The 5,899-nt window shown below is 44.6% G+C and overlaps 1 protein-coding gene across 2 annotated transcripts in view; it reads left to right on the forward strand.

Annotated features, from left to right (window-relative positions):
- Positions 1-1,171: 1,171 nt before the first annotated feature.
- Positions 1,172-5,899, forward strand: part of LOC109878563 (decorin) — a 30,145-nt gene continuing 25,417 nt past the window's right edge. Inside the window, exons 1-2 of one of the 2 annotated variants that reach the window (XM_031831444.1) lie at positions 1,172-1,395; positions 1,702-1,918. The gene's annotated coding sequence lies outside the window, so the exon portion shown is untranslated. The remainder of the gene's footprint in view (positions 1,396-1,701; positions 1,919-5,899) is intronic. The other variant, XM_031831445.1, reaches the window with a different exon arrangement.

Below are 5,899 nucleotides of genomic sequence, written 5' to 3' on the forward strand. Positions count from 1 at the left end.
AGTTGGCCAATTACGTACGGCTGTAACATGGTCACACTCCATCACCACCCCAGAGGTGGAAATGCGATAACCCAGGAAGGAAACGGCTTCTTTGGAGAACACACATTTCTTAGCCTTGACGTACAGGTCATGCTCCAGCAGTCGCCCAAGTACCTTACACACCAGAGACACGTGTGCGGCGCGTGTGGAATAGGAGTGGAAGGTAGGAGTCCGGTGCAAAGAGCAGAGGGTTCAAGAAAAATAGGCTATTTATTCCGGCACAAACGGTCATGCCCAAACACAGGGCGAAGAACACTGACCAACCCAAAACACAGGGTAAACCGGTCCGGAGCACAAAACCACAGCCAAGACTAAACCTGAACACAAAATAATCCTGCACAAACAAGAGCGGGCCAAACAAGCTTCAATAGGCTAGAAAATCAAGAAAACACAAATAGGAACAGGTACAACTAATAAGACTAAACTAATAGAAAAGGAAAAAGGGATCGGTGGCGACTAGTAGGCCGGTGACGATGACCGCCGAGCACCGCCCGAGCAGGCAGGGGAGCCAACTTCGGCGGGAGTCGTGGCAATTTCTGTAATGATGCTTGTGAAAATGTTCCATGAACCAAAGCTGTATAAAGCATTATGAATTTGTAATGCCTTATCTATCACACCCATAACGCATTCATACCAGCTGTAGGCTGTTTACAACAACCTGCATGTCTTTAAATGCATTCATTATGTCTTAGTCATATTTCACTGTGTACTCATCTCTGTACTGTAGAAAGTATTCTTGAAAGCTCTCCCTCTGTCTTGCAGTCTTTGTTGTACGTGAAACCCAAGTGTAACTATGCAGAGCCAGCTCAAGCGACGCAGAGCTCTAAAGTGCTCAGCTCCGACTGCACCTCACAGGTCTGGGGCAGTAATCTGAACTATTTAAAGAGTATTACATCCTTCACATTAGCCTTTGGACTAAAATAACACACACACCAGGGTGGTTAGGGTGACATGTTCGTCAGACAGACCAACCCTGAGCCCAGCCGGAGGGGGAAATTATAGACCTAAAGTAGATATGACACATGGAGGGTAACCAGGGGATGGGAAGAACTAAGAACTAAGATCCCCCTCCTCTTCCTCCTATTTGGAACGGTCCCCTTGTCCCTTTTGGTTAAGTGTAAATAAGTAAACCGACCCAATCAAGAGATGGGGGTGAAGGCGGAGGGGGGACTGAATGCTTGTGTGGGATTTAACAAAGGCAGAGGGGTAGTCGGCTGTGTTAAATTAGTTTGAATTTCACCAAAGTAAAGAGAGAGGGAGAGGGAGAAAAATGAAAGAAAGAACATTAGTGAGAGAAAGGCAGAGAGTAGCTGGCGTTTTTGAACTGAGCACTGGAGGACCTATCATTACCAGATGGTACTGAATGGGAGCCTGCCAGCCTAGTCACTGCTTATTGCCTTAACTCTGCCTCTCTCTCTCCCTCCATTTCTCTCCCTCCTTTTTTCCCTCCACTCTCCTCTTCTTGTCTCCATCGCTCTGTGGCTGTTCATTTTTTTATTTTCCTCTCTTTTCTCTCCCTCTATTTCCAGCTGTTTTTGGATCGCTCTCTCTCTCTCTCTCTCTCTCTCTCTCTCTCTCTCTCTCTCTTTTGCTGGGGCAAGATCTCTCCACCAAGTATCTCAATTTAACAGAGCTCCCTCCCTCTCTCTCTTCCTCTCTCAGCCCCTTCCTCCTCCCCTTCGGCCGTGACAGAGCACACCTGCTTGGTCTTGGCTGTGCGCGCTCTCAGTGCAATTATCGCTCGGCCCCTTGCAGCACAGTGCAGAAGGCTCACAGTGATTCAGCCTATAGCCCCAACTGGATATTTGGAAGGAAGACCATCTGACCTCTGCGCACTCTAACTCTCTCTCTCTCTCTCCCACGGTTCTAAAGAGCACAGGTAGGATAACACACTGGTAGATAGAGGGGATGGATCTTGGGGGGGAAACTTGGGAAAGACTGGATTATAGGCCTGGGGAGTGTGGGAAGACAGGGGGATTGTGAGGGGAGTTGTTAAAAGGGATTTGGAATTGGGGCTATTGTGTTTCGGGGGTCCCAAACGTGCAGACTTGGTTAGTAAAATGGTGATGCTGTGCTTGTGGTTTGAGGTTTTCTAATGGCTTGGTAGGTTCTGTGATGTGGATGCTCTTTTGATGTTCCTTCATTCCTTAACTCTGTCGCCAGACTCTGTGTGCAGTGGTTTTGTGGTTGAACTGGTCATGAACGGGTTGTTCATTTCAATGCTTTTGCACATACATTCAATTAGAATGTACGACATGAGACATGCAGGCATATCATGAAAGTCATGCGTTTGTGCATGATATTGCAAACTTGCTTTCTGTGGGTGTAGGGGTAGTGTGTGTGTGTGTGTGTGTGTGTGTGTGTGTGTGTGTGTGTGTGTGTGTGTGTGTGTGTGTGTGTGTGTGTGTGTGTGTGTGTGTGTGTGTGTGTGTGTGTGTGTGTGTGTGTGTGTGTGTGTGTGTGTGTGTGTGTGTGTGTGTGTGCTCGCTCCCTCTAAACTGGATGCGTGGCCAGGTCTTAGTCTCACAACAGGACTGGCTTAGGGAGGAGAGACCATAGCTAATCATTCCCATACCATGACCATGTGATAGCCTACAGAATGATGAAGACAGCACCAGCTATAGGGAGGGGGTGTGGTGCTACTGTTGATGCTAGCACTTCACTCCCATGCCAATGTATGAGAAAACCCTACCCTGTTTATCCAAAAGAGGATACCATGTTATCTTTCCTTGACTTTATTGGTTGATCCCTTGGCTAGCGGATTTTAGGTTTTTACCCCTCAAGGCACTTGAGCAAGTGAGCTGTTTTGTCAGTTAGTTGGCTTGTGGTTGTACATGTGGTTTTCCCTTACATCAAACTGTCCAGTGTGTTTGTTTATGGCTTTACATGCATTCAGAGGTGTTGTGGGCAGAGGAATAGAGAGAAAGAGAAGAGGTTTCTTTGATGTGAAGTCCCTGGAGAGGTTTCTCTCCTCTCTTGTCAGTAACTGGCCCTGGTGGAAAACCCATTAAGTTTACCAGTGTCCTTTTCTTCAGTTGTAGCACTTTAATGCATTGCTTTCTCTTTTGTGCTCTCCCTCTGGCACTTGGAGATCCTACAAGTGAAATAAAAACACAACAACAACAACAGGGATTTCTTTGTATTGCCTCAAGCCATGACAGTTCACTTGCAGCAGTTCAAGCCAGAATGAACCCACCCAGGGCATTTTAGACTGAAACAAATCGATCTGAAATTGTTTATTTAACTTGTTGTACTGCTGATCTGTTTCACATCAACGTTAACGCACCGTTTCGGCCCACCTCGTGACCACTCTGCTTTGATGGAAGCGCTGTAGACCCAAATCGCCCGGGGCAACCAAAATTAAAGGGAGGACCTGCTTTGAAGTCAAAGAAAGAGGCAAAGAAAAAGCAGTACCTGGCAACCCAAAGCCTTATTAATCTACTAACAGTACAGCTTCCTCTACCACAGAGAGATCTGACTGATGGCTTCCCTGCAAGACACCGCAAAACTCCCAGCTAATAGCCAACATCCTCCAACACAGAGGGAGTTTTTTTTACAGGGCTGAACTAGAGTTGGAGAACAGAGTGGAGAGGAAGGGATTATGAGTTAGAGAACAGAGTGGAGAGGAAGGGATTATGAGTTGGAGAACAGAGTGGAGAGGAAGGGATTATGAGTTGGAGAATGGAGTGGAGAGGAAGGGATTATGAGTTGGAGAACAGAGTGGAGAGGAATGGATTATGAGTTGGAGAACAGAGTGGAGAGGAAGGGATTATGAGTTAGAGAACAGAGTGGAGAGGAAGGGATTATGAGTTGGAGAATGGAGTGGAGAGGAAGGGATTATGAGTTGGAGAACAGAGTGGAGAGGAAGGGATTATGAGTTGGAGAACAGAGTGGAGAGGAATGGATTATGAGTTGGAGAACAGAGTGGAGAGGAAGGGATTATGAGTTGGAGAACAGAGTGGAGAGGAAGGGATTATGAGTTGGAGAACAGAGTGGAGAGGAAGGGATTATGAGTTGGAGAACAGAGTGGAGAGGAAGGGATTATGAGTTGGAGAACAGAGTGGAGAGGAAGGGATTATGAGTTGGAGAACAGGGTGGAGAGAAAGGGATTATGAGTTGGAGAACAGAGTGGAGAGGAAGGGATTATGAGTTGAAGAACAGAGTGGAGAGGAAGGGATTATGAGTTGGAGAACAGAGTGGAGAGGAAGGGATTATGAGTTGGAGAACAGAGTGGAGAGGAATGGATTATGAGTTGGAGAACAGAGTGGAGAGGAAGGGATTATGAGTTGGAGGATGGACAGGACTTGTTTTCCTAGTCCACCCCTAGTGCTCTCCACAACCTCAACCTAAACATGTTGTGGCATGGAGTCGTTGATGTTTAAGTCTCGTTTGTTTGGACTAACTTGTACAGTATAGTTTGGTTAGCTCTGTATTAGAAAAGTAAGACATGGGTCTTTAGAGGCGAGGCCCAGGGTTGAGCCCAGGGGCCACATTTTCCCATCTGTCCAGGTCGAGAGAGAACAATACGCTGAAAGATGGACGTTAGCCACAAATTATTTTTCCCTCATTGGAATAATATAAAGTTCCATTCTCCAGTAGTGCTCTTTCCAAAAAAGGAAATGGTACTGCCAAAGGGTCAAAGAAGAAATGTCTTAATCTATGGGAGATGGAGGGAAAAGAGAGAGAAAAGGAGTAGATGTTCACTTCTGTTCAATACAGGCTGTAGATAATACCGGCTGTAGATAATACAGGCTGTAGATAATACAGGCTGTAGATAATACAGGCTGTAGATAATACAGGCTGTAGATAATGCAGGCTGTAGATAATGCAGGCTGTAGATAATACAGGCTGTAGATAATACAGGCTGTAGATAATGCAGGCTGTAGATCATACAAGCTGTAGATAATACAGGCTGTAGATAATACAGGCTGTAGATCATACAAGCTGTAGATAATACAGGTTGTAGATAATGCAGGCTGTAGATCATACAAGCTGTAGATAATACAGGCTGTAGATAATACAGGCTGTAGATCATACAAGCTGTAGATAATACAGGCTGTAGATAATACAGGCTGTAGATAATACAGGCTGTAGATCATACAAGCTGTAGATAATACAGGCTGTAGATAATACAGGCTGTAGATAATACAGGCTGTAGATCATACAAGCTGTAGATAATACAAGCTGTAGATAATACAGGCTGTAGATCATACAAGCTGTAGATAATACAGGCTGTAGATCATACAAGCTGTAGATAATACAAGCTGTAGATAATACAGGCTGTAGATAATACAGGCTGTAGATCATACAAGCTGTAGATAATACAGGCTGTAGATCATACAAGCTGTAGATAATACAGGCTGTAGATCATACAAGCTGTAGATAATACAGGCTGTAGATAATACAGGCTGTAGATAATACAGGCTGTAGATAATACAAGCTGTAGATAATACAGGCTGTATATAATACAAGCTGTAGATAATACAGGCTGTACATAATACAGGCTGTAGATAATACAAGCTGTAGATAATACAGGCTGTAGATAATACAGGCTGTAGATAATACAAGCTGTAGATAATACAGGCTGTAGATAATACAGGCTGTAGATAATACAGGCTGTAGATAATACAGGCTGTAGATAATACAAGCTGTAGATAATACAGGCTGTAGATAATACAGGCTGTACATAATACAGGCTGTAGATAATACAGCTGTAGATAATACAAGCTGTAGATAATACAGGCTGTAGATAATACAGGCTGTAGATAATACAGGCTGTAGATAATACAAGCTGTAGATAATACAGGCTGTAGATAATACAGGCTGTAGATAATACAAGCTGTAGATAATACAGGCTGTA

The sequence above is a fragment of the Oncorhynchus kisutch genome, linkage group LG9 (genome assembly GCF_002021735.2).
Source record: "Oncorhynchus kisutch isolate 150728-3 linkage group LG9, Okis_V2, whole genome shotgun sequence".
NCBI lineage: Eukaryota > Metazoa > Chordata > Actinopteri > Salmoniformes > Salmonidae > Oncorhynchus > Oncorhynchus kisutch.